Raw genomic sequence first — 16,882 nt, 5'->3', positions numbered from 1 at the left:
CTAGATTAAGGATGTGATGTATTTTTTGCCTACTTATTTTTTTTTCCCGCTGCCTCTAGGTTCATAATGAATTAAAGGCTGTTGAGCACTTCAGAATTACAATTTTTGGGGGGTTGAAGTCTCTTCATTTCTAAGATTAAAGGCTTTTGTGCTGCAGGAGAAGAAAGCTCCCAGAGATCTGGTTTGTAACGATGACTGATTACCTGAGCAAGAGAAGCCAAGACTCATAAACAGGAACATGGTCTTTTCCTTCCGCTCTGCTAATCACGCAGAAGAGCTTTCGCACCCCCTTCCCAAAATTAAGAACCAAGCTTGCAATGTATTTTTGGTCCAAGGCCCAGGTTTCGCTTTAGCTGGATTTCTCATAAGAACAGCAGTTGCTAAATAGCCAGAGGTGATTCTAAAATCCTTATTTTTTACATCACCAGGTTGCTATCCCTTCTGGGAGCCTGCCTCGTAGCCTTCCAGTAGCCTTTCTCTCTAGCCCTTGGAGGTCGTGCTGACATTGAATCTCTTGAAATAGCATCTTCCTGAACCTTCTTTTAAACACCTCCATTCCCCTCTCTAAGCCCTAATACTTTTCTACAAATTCCTCTCAAATTGTTGCAGTATGAGGCTAATGCTGCAGAACACGTAAAAGAAAAGGAATCTGCAGCTTCCAGTCCTTTGGGGTTTAATAGTTTTTCTTGAGATAATCTGAGGAATCACTAGTGGGAAGGAGCTGCTGATAAATCCATTGGAATTTACACCCGCACCGAGCTTACCTTTGAATTTAAGGTCTGCTATATTGCTGTAATATGAACAAATATAATTTTAAAGATGTGGTAAGAAGCACTACATGCTTCTAAGTAACTGCCCGGATCAGTCATCAAAAGCCAAGGTTCAAAACTTCCTATCACAGCCTCACGGAGTGCGATGGGCTTTGTCACAAAAACCTCCCAAAGTCACTGTGGTTTTCTGTTCCTAGCTGAGATTGCTGCACTCAAATATAGATGATGTGGAGTTATAGGAAATGGTGCTGTACCCAGGGAGTTGATGTGAGTACTACGAGTGCTGTAGCGAAGAGCTTTGCTTCCTGTGCTTTCCTCTGTCTACACTTAAGCACCGTTTGGGGCTGGATGAAAGACTGTAGATGAGCGCAACTCATTAGCCTTTTCTTCTAACCTCTCTGCCTTTCTCATCCCTGGAGAAAGTGAGTTTGTGTCTGCCTCCAAATGATGCAGCTGCCTCTCTTGCTGAGGCAAGTTGCAGTCCTTTTGCTTTTCAGTTTCTTCACCTGTGCCAACGCCATCCTCGGGAGGCCCTGCTGGTGTCCCCTTGTCCCACGGCATGGTCACGGGCATCATCGGTGCGTGGTCTCCTCCTGCCTGGCACTCGGCCCTGTCTTGCAGGGAGCTTTTCAGAGGACACAGCCATTAGCAGACCTGCTAAGGTGAGGACAAGATGTCCCATGGCTTGTGCAAAGGACCGCACTGCAATTTCTCCTTGCTGCTTTGCACAAATCCAGCTTCTCTTGGGCTGGTGAACAGCGGGGTGTCCTTACGGCAAACAGCTGCTCTGAAACGTGCAGCACAGAAGCTGATAAAACTCCCTGAGTCAGTGTCACCAACTGCCACGTGCACAATGAAGACATTTTGTGATAATTGCTGGCAGCAACGAAGGGACGGGGATCATCAGGCTGCTTGTATCTACCGTGAGGTCAGCAGAGACTTCTGCTGTTTGCCTGGTGAGTGGAACAGGGGACAGAGAGAGATTTGTTAACACCTGGTTGGGCTGAAGAATAATCCTTAGCTTGGGAAGGAGAAATGGAGGAGATGCCTTATTTTCTTTCTTCGTAAGGGACAGGATTATTTAGGAGACTTTAAAAGCAGCGGTGTTGGTTGGGGTGAGGCTGTTGTCCCTTGGCTTCTGCTGGGACAGAGCAGACAGCTCTAACTTCCATAAATGTGGATTCCACGTTTACCATTTTGTCCTTTGCTGTCCCATTGTACCGTCACTCTAGAAGATGCCTTGTGGTAGCTTCTAGTCCTACTGAAACAATTCTTGCAAGCGCCTTGCTGCAATCTCCAGCATGCAGATCTGTGAGCATGTTCCCACGTGGCAGTTTGTGGCTTTCCCATCCATGGCCTCTCCTGGCTTCCAGCATCGCTGCCGGTACATGGGAGGGTAAAGAGAGCTCCCAGGCACTCCCTCTTTGATGTGCTTGCTTCCTTTCTGCTTTGCTTTTGTGACCGTTTATTTTAGGGAAAGAGCAGATGATGGAAAAACATCGTCACATGCTGCAGACATCTGTGCTTTGGCCAGTTCTGCAGAACTTCTATTTCTTAAGGTTATTCTGTGGAGATTTTTCTGTTCCTCTTCCCTCACTGTTCACATTAGTTCTTCATCAGTAGTTCTTCAGCTTGAACAAATTGCACCGGTTTACTAAAACTACTCATTAAACAGGTGCAATTCTCTTCTGGAAGAATGCCCTTATTTTGGTTGGAGTGCTTTCTTTGGGGAGTTTTAGCTTCAGATAATCAGGAGCAGTTTTAAACTAAACTTTGCTTTGAACCTGGGAATGCCATTTTAGTTTAAAAGCAATTTGAGTTAACTAGCAGAACTTACTAGGGCATGTCTTCCCTGGTAGTGGGCGTCCTGTGACTCAGGGCTATGAGGAAGGCAGCGAGCGATCAGCACGTTGCTTCTGTCGCTTCTCTCTCTGGCTTGGATTTTTCCAGAGCACAAAATGAAGCCTTTCCTGCAGCAGGTCCTTTTGCTAGTACTGCAGTGGGCAAGTCCTTGCTACTTTTCTTGTTGGGGCTTCTTTTCCCCATGCTTTATACAGCTAAAGGTAGTCTGGTGAGCTTTTTACACCCTTTTAAAAATAATTCCAACAATCGCAACATCAGAAGCCCCATTTTGGGCTGAACTGCAAACGGACCAAGTCAGAAAGTGCAGGTTTGCAGCAGATGAGGTTTTCCAGGCACGTGATTATACTTTGATGGATTAAAGCAAGGAGGAGCACTGCACGGAACCTGCCAAGTGCCAGAGCTGTCCCTCTCGTACCCTGGCAGGTGAGAGAACAGTTCCTACACCCTCCTGCAGTCTGACACGTCCCAGACACCTCCCAGGGCGCTTGTCTTTGCGCCTGTCTGTGGGATGCTGTGACTTCAGCTTCAAAGTGCCTGGGCTAGAAGGACAATTTGTCCTTTTACCTCATTACAGGTTAACGAGGAAACCCTGTACTGAGCTTAACCCTGAGCAGTGTAAACCATCTCAGCTTCCGAGCATCTAATAGCGATGATACTCACGGGTGCTCCTCGAGGGGGCATGACTGCCTGCTTTGCCAACCAGAATTTCATGGGAGGAAAGGTTGAACAAGCTTCTTAAGACCCTAGCAAAAACACTCAGAATGAGTTTTTGTGGGTTCACTGATTTCCAGCCCCGTTTCCAGGCCATCTTGGGGCTCTCACCTCATCAACAACCGTACTGGTGTACACAAAAAAAAAGCACAGCAACTTTGGCAAAGGGCCACGGCTGGAATGAGCTGGGGATGTTGAGCTGGAATGGTCTGGCAGCTTTGATAGCAGAAAAAAGATAACCGCTCGGTTTATTTGCACACCAATAGAAAATCACTGGGAGTTATTTATTCTGCATTAGAGGAGCAAAACAATTAAATTTTTTGTTTCCAAGAGGGGAAATGGAAAGGTCACTGTGTAAACACTGTTTGGAATTACATAGCGACCACAGCTTAGCCATTTTTCCTGTGGAATAAATAAGAATTTGGCTGTGTTTCAGCACAGTTGACTTTGGCTTACCTCTATACTCTAGTCTTGCCATTTCAGATGCCAGCTGCTAATATCCTCCAGCGAATGAGCTCGTAGCCAAACTGTCTCTGAAACAGGAGTGATACCCTCCCCTGTGCCCCAGATCATGGTTTAAAAATAAATAAATGGACAGATCCACTGCTCATCTGCTTCATTTAACGGAGCCATCTCTTGAAAACACAGCAAATTTTCTTTGATTAGGAATGAATGGTCAGTAACCCATGATGCAAGCCAAGATGCTGCCGCTGTTTGGAATAACAGGGATTCATCTGCCTGACTAGCAAGATCAAATCTGACTTGATTGCAGGTACAGAAGGGTCACTGGACAATTTTCTACGTGGAAAAGCAATGAGGTGGGGGAGAAGGGCTGTTGTGCTGGTCCGATCTCCTGGTCTCTCTGCTTAGAGCTGAGGTTTATTTCTTTTTGTTATCTTAATAGCTCAGAACCACTAGAGGATATCCAGGCTGAGGAAGTGGTGCATCTGATTAATCTGGGATTCAGCTGTAACATGGAATTAGCGCTACAATCCCGTAGCTGTGTGTCCTGTGTTGGGTGATTAATGTGAGATTTTTGTCCGTGTCTAGTGAAAAATCTGCCTGAGTGCCACTGTTGCTGTGAGATCCCACTGCTCAGGGATGTTTCTATTTTACAGAAACAGTTCATCACAAGCTTTTTGTGACTAATTCTGAGTGTAGAAAATTGGCTGCTTATTAAATGTTATTATTACTCTCACTTCTGTGGCATTCTGAAATCAAGAGCATGGTCCATTTTATCCAAATTAATTTCTTTGTTGTTTTCCTCAGTAGGGAGAGGCATCCTCATATTTGCAGATGACACAACGTGGTTGTGGTGCTCTGCATTGAGCAGTGTCATGCTGACCTGTTGCAGTGGCTGGTTTTGAGCTCCTCACCACTCCCCCCCCCCCCCCCCCTTTTTTATTTTTTTAATTGTTGAATGATTTCCCAACATTTGTGTGATAACACTGGAGAGGGAACCCCATCAGTGAGCCTCTCTGCCCCACCACTGATTGCACTTGTAGGTATTTCCCTTGATTTTGGACGCCCTTTTTATGATTTTACATGATTTATTCTCAAAGCACAAAGACCAAACTTCATCTCTATTTATAGCACTGCCAGAATCATGGCAATATTTCACTCCCAGCAGGTGATTGAAAAGATGGGGGAAAAAAACACGCTATCTTACCTCTGGTGCACTGCTTTGTTTTCTTACACAGTTCCCATTGCAGCCTGTGCTCTCTTTGCTGCTTCTGGTCTTCAGCTGGGCAGTATTTTTAACCTTTGTGCCTTTCTCTTCTACACCAATAAAAAGGAATGTCCCCTTGGGTTTCTTTTGTCAAGACCACAGCGTGGCTGGGCCCTTGCAGCCCCCCGATGCAGTGTGAATGCAGCCTGTCAGTGTCTTGTCACCTCTCTAATGCGCTTCTATTTACTGCCATAATCAGCGCCGCTGAAAGGCAAGGCTGAACTGCTACTATTAAATATAATTGTCACCGTGACAGGTCCATTGTGGGGTAGAAAATCTGTGCCTTTCAGAGCTGTCTCTCTGATAAAGAGCAGTGGTGAAATCAGAAACGAATCCCCAGGCTCCACGCTGGCGTGGCGATGGGGCCTGGGCCTCCGGAGGCTCTGAGTGGCGAAGGCCGCTCATGATGTCCCTGGCTGTTGTCCCCTGCATGAGTCAAGGAATGCACAGCATTAACCCTCCTCTCCTTTGCTCCTCTGCAGATCCACCTGCCATGGACACCACGGCCGTGTTCCTGCCGCGGGAGGCTTCCAGGCAAGGCTCAGGCCTACAGGGTGAGGCTGGGCCTACCAAGGAGGAGCGCTTGCAAAACCCCAGCCACAGGTGAGTGAATTGCTGCCACAAAGCCCTTCTGGTCATGACTGGTTGTTTTACATTGAGGTATCATGCTGAGAAATGGGGAATCTGGCCCCTAATGACTTGGGCTGAGGCTCTTCCCTCCCATGGTATGTGTGATCCCAAATGACAGTGCCAAAATTAAAGGAGAATTATCACTGGTATCGGTAGCACTAGTGTTACCAGAGTACTAATTACAGTTGAGAAGACACTTCCCTTACCAACCCCTACTTCAAGCTCCTTATTGCTACCTTAGAAAAGTAGTATTGCAGTGTCCTGTGTGATGTATTTTGGAGACAAAGTTGGATGACATTCAATTTGTCTGTTGGTTTTTCTCTCCCAACTTCTGCCTGGATACAGCTGAGCATAAAAAAAAAACCCTCGGCTGAGAAGGTTTTATAGTTGCACCAAGATCCCTAAAGCAGTTTCTCCTAAAATATTCAGGCTTAGTCACCAGTGAGGATGCGTAGCATAGCTCTAAGATTTGGAAACTGCGTGCGGATACAAATGCGCAAAACGCCTACAGCACAGCACCTGGCACCTGAAGCCTCTGTCAGTGCAGGGGGGGAAAAGAGCACGAAATGAGCTCCTTAGAGGTGCAGCGAGCTCTGCAGCAAGCAGGGCTGAGAGCCGGCACGTCCCGCTGGAGGTTCCTGATGCTGAAGTTCGTCCTGACACTGCCTCCTGGCTCAGTACGGCACTTTGCTTGTCTGAGCCTCGGTTTCTAAATCTGTATGGTTAATGGTTATAATCTTTCCTTTCTGCAGTTCTTTTCCTTCTTATTTTTATGTCAGTTCTCAGTAGGGGAAGTTTCTTCTTTTTAACAGCCTTGCTTTCAATTTAACAACTCTCTGCTTTCCTGTAGAAAATTGCAAATAGATTCTCCCAGCTGCTTTCTTCCTACACCGGGTTAATTTCTTTCCTTGGGACTTAGCTGCACCGTGTTTAGCGAGGAGAAAGATGCCTGCCACGAGCAGGCTTTCGGTGCTGGGGAGCGTGTTGTCTCCTGCTGACCTGAGCCTCCAAGCCCCTGGCAACCTGGAATTTCCTTTAGGGCTTCTTCCAGTCCAGAGCGAGGTTTTAAAAAAAAATTAAATCAAGGTAGCAGAACCCAACATGCTATTTTACACTGCAGTGTTTCTGTGATTTATTAACTCCAGAGTAAATCAGGGAAATGTATGGCATTACATTTTTGTGTTACAGTGGCATCCTGCATACATGATTGGGTTTGAGACTCTGATAGAGGAATAGTAAAGCACAGCTCGGAAAGGCCTGTGCCCTGGGAGTAGTTTGCAGCCTCTGCCACGGAGCTGCAACAGCTCTGTCTAGGACACAGTGAAAAAGGGCAATGGTGAAAATAATGAGAACATGTGCTTTCCTCTATGTATGACAGCACGTATAATTATGAGCCTTATGGATATTTTATTTTAGTGACACAGTAGACAAAGAAGTAATAAAGCATCAATGAAAACTTGAGGCAGTTTGCTGCTGATAATGTGGTAGAGGTTCTTCTTAAAGGATTTGGAGTTTACACTTTCAGGGTAAATTTGGGACAAGAAAATAGAATATTACATGGTATTTCTTTCACCCTCTGCAGCTGCCTTCTCCTAGTGATAGGCACTCAGCAAGTAGGGTGGAATGAGATTAAGAATGGGTAAACTTATTTGGAATGCTTGATTTACTTAAAATTATTATTTGCTTCCAAATCATTTCTACTGTGTTCTAAATGAACACGGTGCTTCCAAAGAGATGGCTAAGCTCAGAAGAAAACAAAACAAAACAGTGAATTTTTTGGCATCTTAAATGTTTTGCGTGTTGGATGCCGTCTCAGATGTCAGGAGCCAAGGTGTGAAACCAGCTTTGGCGCAGATCCAGCCTCTCCCCCCAGGAAACACAGACAGAAAGGCGTGTGAATTACCCGTGAGAGAGACATCAAATGCACTGTCAAGGCTGGATCCTGCTGCCGCCAGGATTCTCTAAGAGAGAAAGCATTTGATAAAGGTTAGAAAAAATAAAATAAAATAAAATAAAATAAAATAAAATAAAATAAAATAAAATAAAATAAAGCTGTGAGAATTACGCAAGGCACCCACTCCTTTGCAGTCCTGGAGGACCCTCTGGGGATGCCTGCTAAGAGGGGGAGCAGAGCAGACAAAAGCCGCCAAGATCTGATAATAAAATCTGTTTGGAACAGCTGTCTGCTGACAAGTATAATAAACTGTATTAATGGTGTCATTATTATTCCCTAATTAAAAGCTAATAACTAAGAATTAATTGCCTTTAAAAGATGAAGCAGTGCTATGGCGGGGATTTATCTCTGTTTTTCTTTGCTTGCCTGGCTGTGCTGATATTTTCAAGCTAATTAATTGAATCAAATCTTACTGAAAACTAATAATCTCTCTGTGTCGATTCAACCAATTGAATTAAGAGGTGTTTGCTGTGTGCAGGGTTTAAAAAATATATATGTGTGCTCTTTGCAACTCATTACCTCGGGTGATGGCAGGCAGCAGGGCTGAGTGTGGCACGGAGTCAATAGGGTGTCAGTGACAAACTGGTGGGGAAAACTTTCTCCTGCTGTGCTAGGGAGGGAAACGGAGCATCTCAGGGCTGGCTGGAGGGATCCCACTCCTCTGGCTGTTGCAGTGTCTCCAGGTTTCGGGATTTATTTGGGGCAGAAGGGCCCGGCTGCAGCTTTCAGCTGTGTGGTCACAGAGGTGTTAACAGCTTCAGCTCGGCTGACCACAGACAACCTTTCCAAGAGGCTTTTTGAAGGATGAATGCAGCTGAACCACCTCGTGATGGGCGCCTGGACCCCCGCGGGTGGCTGTGCTGAAACGCTGGGACCAGGCAGGATGACGGGCTTGGCCTCAGGGCACCTTGTGGGGCTCGCAGCAGAGCTCAGGGAATAACGCTGCCAGCATAGATGGATGTAAAGCAGCTGCAGCCCTAGTAAGTGGATTTTATCCAGAGAAAGCAATAAATAGATAACTACAGGTATCAGGAGATCTCCTCTTCAGAGGCTGATTAAATCTCAGATCTTCTGCTGGCGGTGAGGGATGAAGCATTGTGTTGGGATCTGATTTTTTCGTCTGATGGGCAAAAAGCCGGTCATGAGCTTTTGAGTCTTCTGAGGGCCACGACCATTTGTGGGCACCGGTGTTGGCTTCCCCCAGAAGCCAAGGACGAGGCTGAAATCCATTTCTCCTTCAATACTCTGTCCTGTGTGGGAAGTGCCTGCTGCAGCCCTGGCGGTGGCTTTGTCTGTGCCTGGGGCTGTGCCTGCCCCAAACCCTGCAGCTGATGGAGATGAAGCGAGGCCGAAGGCTCCTATGAACTGCCTGGAAAATTTGGATTTCTCACCCTGCAAAGCAGAGGCAGGTCCCGCTTGTGCCACTTAGGATCTGAGCGAAGCAGCTCAAAGCCTCCTCGTCCTCTTCTCTCCCACCTTGAAATGCCCATCCTTGCCCTAAAAAGTAACACTTCAGCATCCCCCCTATCAGCTCCTGACGGTTGGGTGATGCTAATTGAAAGGAACCAAATGTTCTTTTTGGAAGTTCACTACAGCGGTGTTAATCTTCTGTGCGGAGTGATTTTATTAAAGTTCCCCAAAGAGCAAATTGTAAATTCATTAGAGCCCGTTTTGGACCGCACCCTCCCTCATTTTGGGTTAAAAAAAAAGCAAAGATTAGAAGTCATCTGGGCTCCTTGATAATTAAAAAGAAGATGCTCAAACATAATTCTTAATTAAACTGTAATGAGATAAGAACTGCGTAGCCTGCTTTTAGGCTGTTGGAAAGATGCAGAGGTTCCCATTGTAATTATGTGATTTATGATCTTCCACACAAAGATGTAATTAGTTCCCCACCCCACCTTTTAAAATTTAAACATTATTTAGATAAAAAAAAAATATGCAGCAGTTTGAATCTGCTTTTCCAGGTGGAATAGTAATTTTTTCATACAGGTTTTTGATACAGGTTTAGTTGTTTTTTTTTTTTTAGGTTTCAAACTAAAAAAATCCCCCATAAATGGTGGGCAGCTAAAAGGTGAGATGTAGGTACAACCCCGGAGGCTGTTAGATGTGAGAGGGTGGCAGGGGGACGTGGTGACATTCGAGGCCAAGAAATGGTGCAAGCATCTCGTACTGCTTAAAGGGGAGGAATCCGTTTGCGGGTGACACCTGTGGTACGCGTGCCACGATGATACTGCTCCACGATACTGATTAGATCCCTAGATGTTTTTTTTTTTTTCTTCTGCCTGTCTGATCTTTTGTCAGGAAACAAAGCGAGTCCTCAGTGTGCTTTTGCAGATAATCACCGGGGAGCTTGATAACACCTACCTCAAGTCATTACCTAAGGACTGAAAGCAGGCCCAGAGCTGTGCGCTGGACGGCGTCGTGCTCTGCTCTGCGGGAAGGCAAGCTGAAGGTGAGCGAGGTGTTGGTGAGTTCTTTGTTTAGATGCCTTCAGAGGCTGCTTTCGAAGCAGACAAAGCTCAGGTGCCAGGCTCGGAGCGGCGCCTGGAGGGAGAGTTTGTGGGAAAGAGGGAGAGAAGGAAGAGGCCTCATCTGTGGAATAAATCCCCATGGGAGATGACTGTGACCTCCAGACCTTGCTGCTCTGTAAGGGTAATGCTAAACTACCCCTAACAATTAAAAAAAAAAAGCCCAAGTTGCCAGATGCTGCTTTGCGAGGCTTTCACGTGGCCTTAGCTTCAAAGGGCCGGGGCAGGGATGAGGACAGCGGTGTTCTTCATGGAAACTGGAGTGTGGATTTTGGTCAGAGGCCTGCTGCTGGTACAAGACTATTTCTAAGAAGGAATTTCATACGTATTGCTGCATCGTGTGAGTTGTGAAGGCCCACATCCCACACCCTTGGAAGCAGCAGAGCTTTTCCAATGCCCTTCACAGCCAAAGCCGGTGAGTGCCCCGTGCTGCTGGCATGTTGGCTGCCCCCTCAGGCCGTGGGGCTTTCCCAGCTGGTCCTGCCACTGGCCCAGCTCGACCACGAGTGGTGTCTGCAGCCACAGACCAGTCCCATTCCTCAGCGAGCACACAGCCCTCCTTTTGTAACAGCACAACCTCCTCACTTGCCTGGTGAACAATTTTGTGAGTGCTGCAAGGAGTCTGAGCAGCACTTTGTGATACAGTCATCGCCAAAACTGGGAACCAGTTGGTTTTCTTGTAATTTTAGAAGGGATTTTGGGTTCCTAAACATGGAAACATTGTGGGACTCTGCTCGTTTCTCAGGTGCTTTGCATTGCACGACAGCTGTAGCAGATTTTCTTTTTGTTCCTCTTTCAGGTACACAGAGAAGAAGGCTAATTGCCCGGCCATTGGTGGGGGCAGCTGCTTTGCCTGCACACCTGGTGTCACTTTGTGGGGCTCTGGGTCCCACTTTGGGTCAGTTTGCAGCAAGGTGGCTCCGTGGGCAGGGTGCCTGGAGCTTCCTTCTCCTTGTGTACAGAGGCTGGAGGCACAGACAGAGGTTAGTTATGGGATCTGGTGGACCAGCAGGCGCTGCCAGCTGATGGGCAGCGATCCCACTGGCTTGTTTGGCTTTGCTGTTATCCCCTTGCCCTCCCCTGGGATGGTTTTGTGTCACCGTGCCTGTGTCTCATTTCAAAAACCTCGGAGCAGAGCTGGGGGCTCGTGGCTGCTGGCTGCTCTGTGGGGCTGCGCTGGGCTTTCCCAGCTAAAAAGGGATGGGAGGAGGGCCTGAGGGAGGTGAAATCTGAATGAGTAGTGACGAGTTTAGCAATTTCCTGAACAACACCTTGCATGCAGCTCAGGCAGAACGTTATGTGTTTAAAGAAAAAAAAAGATTTTTTTAATCATTTGGATACATTTTTTTTTTTTTTTAGAGGGGTTTATTATCCTCAGTAAGCCTGGGCTAAAACCCTTGTGTAACCTATTAATCTGGGATTGCCATCTGCACCTACATGTGTGCTTGTATGTATGCATCGCTGTGTGCACACAGATGGGTGGATGGGGCACCCAGCGCTGTGCATCAGGAGCTGTCTGTGCTGACCGGGAGGGAGCTGTGTGTGTCTGTCCTCCACGAGACAAAGGCGTGAGGAGAGAGCGACGTCAGGGTCTGGTACAAATCACAAAGGGATCCGGAGTTATCACTCCAGTGTGTAGGTGGATGGACAGATGAGTGGACAAGAGGAAAATAGGCAGATTAAAGATGGGCTGGGATGAATAAATTAAGTGGCTGGGGGGGGAGCGCTGTTAAGAAATAGAAACTTATCCCTGTTCAGGCTTCAGCCGAGTTTTGAAACAATCCAGTAATTTGCTTTTACTATGAGCAGTTCATACAAGCACCAGTCAGGCCCAGTGGTACGCATGGGTGAGGTTTGAAGCAGTCGTTGTCCTGTTTTATGTCCTTGTGTCTGGCCTGGCACCCCTGGGTGCGATGATCAGATTGTGCTGGGCTGTGGGGGTGAGCTGTGGACCTGAGCCCAGCCCATCTGGGGCAGCACGACGCCATCCAGCCCAGGAGGGAGCCTCGAGAGCACCCCATGACAGTGCTCGGGGTCACCCAGCAGCCTCCCAGGAGGTGCTTGGAGGCCACGGAGGTCGAGGTGCTGGGTGTGTGCCATCAGCGTCTCGGTAAGGAGGATGATCGAAGGAGTGCCAGGTTTTCAGAGCTGCCTCGTGGTGCCCCAGGCTCCTCTCTAGGCTGAGGTTGTTCTTTCTGGGGACAGCACCAGGAGCATCCCCGAGCTGGGAATGGTGCTGGTTGTGATGGGAGCTGGTGCTGGAAGGGCTGACTGAGGGCAGTGCCAAGAGAGGAGGGACGTGAGGGGCTGGGGGCAAGGCAGCGATAACCCCGGGGGGCTTCCTGTGAGGTCCCGCAGAGCCGGCTGGTGCTTGGAGGTGAGGAAAGGTTACGGCAGCTCTTGGGGAGCGGCTCAGAGGTGTGCTTTGTGCCTGGAAGGAAGGGCAGGGGGCATTTGGGCATAGCTGTGGGTGCAGGGATGGGCAGTGCCGTGTCCGTTCAGGTGCCTGCTGTGATGCTGCGATACGTGGTCGAATTGTTCTGGTTTCCTGATGGGGAGATTTGGGACCAGCCTCCCCCCATCCCCTTCCCAGCGGATGAACTTGTTGAGATAATAAGACAATTTTCTCAGCGCCTGCTAGGGTATTTACTTTTTCCATTTCAATTCTACATCTGTTCGGTTACTGACTTGGAATTTGCAACCATCTTATTTAGGAGGAGGAATTGATTTCTCATTCTGTTGCTGCTTCCCTCACTATAATTAAAGCGTAGTGCAACATGAAGAATTTCTCCTGGCCTGGGAACTGGTTTGCCACTTGGGTAATTCTGTAAACCAAGAAAAGGCTTTTCCTTTTCCTCTGGAATGTAAATTACGGTTACATCTACTTTCAAGTCTTTGTTCTGCTGCAGGGGACTAAAGGGGCTCTTGGTTTAGGCTCGTGCAGAGACGTGGGGGCTTTTGCAAATCAGTCCCGTGGAGATTTGGCATCCAGGCCGATGCAAATTAAGATGGATTCATGTGACGGTTTTGCATGGTGTGGGGCAAATGCTCACTGGGACGAGGCTGCTCCCCACAAACCCCTGCTGCTGAGCTCCAGCCGTGCTGCCCTGAGCTGAGCCCTGGCCCCTGTGAGGGGGTTTGGGGCCCGGCAGCCTTCCAGCAGCTGTGCTCGAGCAGGGGAAGAGTAATTTGGGGAAGAGGGAGGGCTCAAGGAGACGTTTATTAAACCGTGAAAAGAATCGGATCAGGATTTGCATGTAAATGATGTCAGAAGATGCCTTGAGACCCACCTGCTTCTGGAGAGGGCCGTACAGGGCCTGGGGTCAGAGGCTGGGATTGGGGTCAGCTCCAAGTCCTGGGGGGCAGTGGGGAACAAGGCTGCTGCTGGCTGAAGTCTCCGTGGTGCAGAATTGCCCCGCAGGGCAAAAACCCAAATATGTGCTGGGCGCCCTCCCCAAGAGGACAGCGCGTGGTGCAGCCACCCCTGCAGGGCTGGGTTAGGCTCTGCGGTGCCTCTTGGCCTCAATAAAGGGCTGTGCAGTGGGGATTCCCTTGTAAAACCACGATCTGCACTCTAGCCCTGATCCTCTGTGAGGGATTGTGTCCGTGGAGATCTGGAGCCTTGCTGCCAGGCCTTTTCTGGAAAAATCCTGCATGTGATGCTTTACTCCTTCCACCCTGCACGAGCATAGCTAATAAAGTGCTGTCAAAGCTATCAGTCAGCTCACGTTAAAGAAAAAAAGAGGGAGACAGGTTAGAAAGCGATCTTTGAATCAATAAGAAACAAGATCCTTCCCTGCTGCCCTGCTGAAAACGGGCATTAATGGAGCAGCGCTCAGGGTTTAATTAAAAAAAAGCCAGCTAACAGTGGGCTGGGTTTCAGGCTGCTGCTGGCTGGCACAGCAAGCCCAGGAAGATGGAGCCTGGACCAGAAATGGGATTTCATCCGCTCGACACAGCGAGGCTGGGCGCTGCGGTGCAGCCCGTGTGCTGCGCGCATCCTGCAGCCCGGAATCATTTCTGCTTAATCACACCACCAGCACGACGCTCTGTTGCGTTCAGAAACCACAAATTAGGGTGTAATTTCGGAAGCTCACGAGCACCAGTAAAAGGCTGCATCAGTGGGACTACTTAGTGCATGCAGGTTTGTGCTCCTGGGGCCTCGGCTTCCCTGAGGCTCAGATCCTGGCCGAACGCAGAGGCAGAAGCCATAAAAGCTGCTGCTATCCCGTGTGATGGGGTGAATTTGTGCACAGCTTGGTGGCGTATATCAGTACTGAGCATACTGAGCTGAGTCAGAGTAGCAACAGTTCCAGACTGTTTTTTTTTTTTTGTGGAGCCTGGGCTCTGCAGGGCCCCTCTTGTCCAACCGAGCCCGTAGGAGTGTGTACGTGGTGCTGTCTGCTTTGTGCTCACTGGTGGTTTTGGCTTTTATGCTGGGAGCTGTGGGTACCTAAATGCACCAGGGCTGGGGCTGCTTGGCTCTGTTGGTGTTTCTCAAGCAGTGTTTTCATGCAGCTCACCCTGGGTCCTGTTTTGTTTTCCTGCAGGACATCCAAAGCCTTGGCAGGGGGTCCTGGAGGGGCGCCTGGCCATGTTGCAGCTCCTGGTCTGGGCGCTGGCAGTTCCTCTGGGTGTCCAGAGGAAAATCAGAAGGCAGAGGTGTCAACAGGATTTTTTTTCATGGTTATAATGCTCGTCTTTCTTGATATTCCAGAGAAGGAGCTGTTGTCCGATTGCCGCCTGTTGTAGGCCTATTGCTGCTGCGTCAAGGTGGAATCAGTGTCATTAGGCATCTTTGCAGTTGTCAGCCTTACTCTTGCTTTGAGATTCTATTTTGTATTTGCTTCTGTATCTGGCTCCCTACTGTATTGTGTTTTCTTTTCTTTTTTTTTGAAAGACTTACCTTGTCCCTAGCTGCTGTTCCAGTTCTTTGTCACTCATTTCCCCGTGCTCCACGTGGTATTTATTGCTGTTCAGTGAGAGTTTTGCATCTCTACATGGGGGGTGGTCACAGCAGCTCAAAAAAAGGATGGAACCAAACAAAGAGACTGGGGAGAGGCGGTGGAAATGATTAGCAGCACAGAGAGACAAGAATAGTACCGCTGAGATCGCAGGAGACCAGGTAGGCACATGCTAGAGCTACAGAGGCTGATGAAGGAAAATCAGAAAAAAAACTTCCAGCGCTTAGAAGGAAAATTGTTTTTTCCTTTTTATTCTTCAATGATGGAATAAGGGGATATTAAAAATCAACGCATTGACTGAGGCAAGGTTGATGAAAAGTATCTTTGCTGTGTTGTATTGCTAGCTTGTAGGGTTTGGTGCCACGAATTATCGTCGAGTCCAAGAGATGATTAGGAGTAAAAGAAAAAATATTTACTATTCATATAATTGCCTGCATGAGATGTTTACAAACAAGGATACTCGTTTTCTCCTCCTTTTTTCCTGTGCCATCAGGGTTTGATGTGGTTTGACTCCCTGCTTGCTCTGTCACGTGGAGCAACAAAATTTTGGAGGTGATGTAATTCCCTGAGTTCACAGCTCGATGTTTGATCGCAGTTCTATGTTAACTTGCTAAGCCTTCTTTTTTCCTTTAAGTGGGAGCCAAAATGCTGCTGGTGGTGTTCTAGGAGGGCGGGAGGGTTTGTGCTGGCACAGCACAGCTGTAAAGGCAAGGAGGGGGGGAAACTGATATAGGAATACTCTCATCATCCTGCTGCTTCCAAAAACCTGCATCTCCTGTGTTTCCCTGCGTAATGTCTTTCTGACTTGATGGGGAAGAAAAAATGTGAAGCTCAGGCTAGATTGAGTGGCATGGCACCCGCAGTCCTAGTACAAGACTGGTTTAGCTTATATGCCATAAATCTGGCTTGTATGGACAGTTTGTGAGCACCTCATGCTGAAATTGAGACAGGATCTGAGTTCTGGGCTTTCAGTGTTGTCACCCTGTTGTGTTGCAGGGAATGGAAACACGAGGCTCTGCCTTTTCCGGATGGTGGAGCTGTGACCTGTGCGCTCCTCCTGGGCTCTTCCCCCCAGCACAGACTTCGTCAGCAGCGTCCCAAGGGAGTCCTCCATCTGCCCTCGCCACATGCTGCAAATGTGACCATCGGCTTTAACCTCCTCCTGCTCTGAGTAAGTGTTTATTGACTGAAAAATGCTTGCCTGCAGGCTTGGTGCCATGGTCCATAGCCAGGATGGTGCCTGGGCCAGCTGAGGGGTGCTGGTGGCTCCTTCCCCCATAGACTGAGCAGGTGAGGGGACAGGAGCTGCTCCTCTTGATGCTGCTGCCCCATGTAAGGGCTACGTGAGGCAGCAGAAATGGAGGCCACCGAAGGGTTTAACCCTCAAGGCAGGCATAGCCCATGCAGCTGTGGCTTCTCGGGTGAGCAGTGGTCCTGGTACGCTCGTGCCAACGGCCACACTGCTAGACCTAACCCAGGGGGATGCGTGTACCAGTGGCACTGCAGCTACTTGGCTAAAAGCTCTCCAAATGAGGTTGTTTCTTTGCAACTGCATGTTTGGCTTGTACAGGTGGCCTATTTTTAGAAAGAGCATAAGCACAGCAGAGGGAGAGCAACCTGCCACCTGGCTGCGTGTGCCAGGGAAAAGGGTTTTGCAGTCGCTGCGTTACACGGAGCAACTGCTTTGTTCATTGCCCGCTCCCAACAACAAACAGGTTTGCAGTCAGGCC

The sequence above is a fragment of the Aythya fuligula genome, chromosome 26 (assembly GCF_009819795.1).
Source record: "Aythya fuligula isolate bAytFul2 chromosome 26, bAytFul2.pri, whole genome shotgun sequence".
NCBI lineage: Eukaryota > Metazoa > Chordata > Aves > Anseriformes > Anatidae > Aythya > Aythya fuligula.
The sequence above is the reverse complement of the archived record's forward strand: the minus strand, read 5'-3'. Positions refer to the sequence as shown.